Genomic DNA, 1,138 nt, shown 5'->3' on the forward strand with positions numbered 1-1,138 from the left:
GCTCTTCCCCCTCTTTTTTTCTTTTTTTTGGCCAGTCCCGGGGTTTGAACTCGGGGCCTGGCTCCAGGCTGGCGCTCTGCTCCGGGCCCTTCCTGCGTCTGTGCTGCTGGGGACTCGAACCCAGGGCGTCCTGCCTGCCCAGCCCCTCTTCTGACCTTTCCGGGGCGGGGGGGGGTCCCGGCCCGCAGCGAGCTGCCTTATCCGCACCCTAGCCCACTTCAAACGAGCCAAGAGCACATGGCGCTCCGTTTTTCCTCTTTTCCCGGTGTTCCCGGGGCCTGGGCGCTGTCCCGAGCTCTTTTTCACAGCTCACGGGAGATCAGAGTCTCACGGCCCTTCCTGCCGGGGCTGGCCTTGAACCGCCATCCTCCGCTCTCGGCTCTCCGCTGAGGACCCGGGGTCCAGCCCTGGCTCTCCCCCTCGCCGGGATCCCAGGCCTGTGCTACCACACCACGCTCGTCCCCGGGAATCGGATCCATGCCGTGACCGAGGCCCCGCTGGCGCCGGGCCGGGAATCTCGTTTCCGCCAAAGGCCATCTGGGTATTTATAGCCTGCTTCTCCGGCCACACAGAGTTACCCACACCCGCAGGACCAGATGGCTTTTGGGGGCCTGCCAGCCCCGGCCCGGCCCCCGGGGTTTTCTTTCCTGACACAGTCAGCCAGAAGCTGCCCCGAAGAAGAAGACACATCACGTGCGAAGGTGTGTTTGTGCAAGGTCCTCCCGAGCTTGTGTAAATGACAGGAAAGGATGCCGCTGACTAGCTCAGGCCGGGACTAGTGGCGCACGCACGCCTGTCACCCCAGCTGCCCGGGAGGCTGAGACCCGAGGATCGCGGTTCGAGGCCAGCCCGGGCAGGAGAGGCCCCGAGGCTCGGATCTCCCATAAAACCACCGGAAAACCGGCCGTGGCGCTGCGGCTCGGGTGGGAGCGCCCGGGCCCGATCAGGCCCCAGGACCCACCGTCGGTGTGGGCCCCGCCCGGGGTGACTGGGCCTCCAGGCTGGTGCTCTTCCCCCTGAGCCGCGCCTCCGGCCGTCGGGCTGGTGCGGCCCCAGCGCGGCCCCGAGCGTGGGGGGGGGAGGTGTGCGTGTGCGCAGGGGGGGGGTGTGTGCGTGCGTGTGCGCACGTGCAGATGCG

Source organism: Dipodomys ordii, unplaced genomic scaffold (assembly GCF_000151885.1).
Source record: "Dipodomys ordii isolate 6190 unplaced genomic scaffold, Dord_2.0 Scaffold69, whole genome shotgun sequence".
NCBI classification, from domain to species: Eukaryota; Metazoa; Chordata; class Mammalia; order Rodentia; family Heteromyidae; genus Dipodomys; species Dipodomys ordii.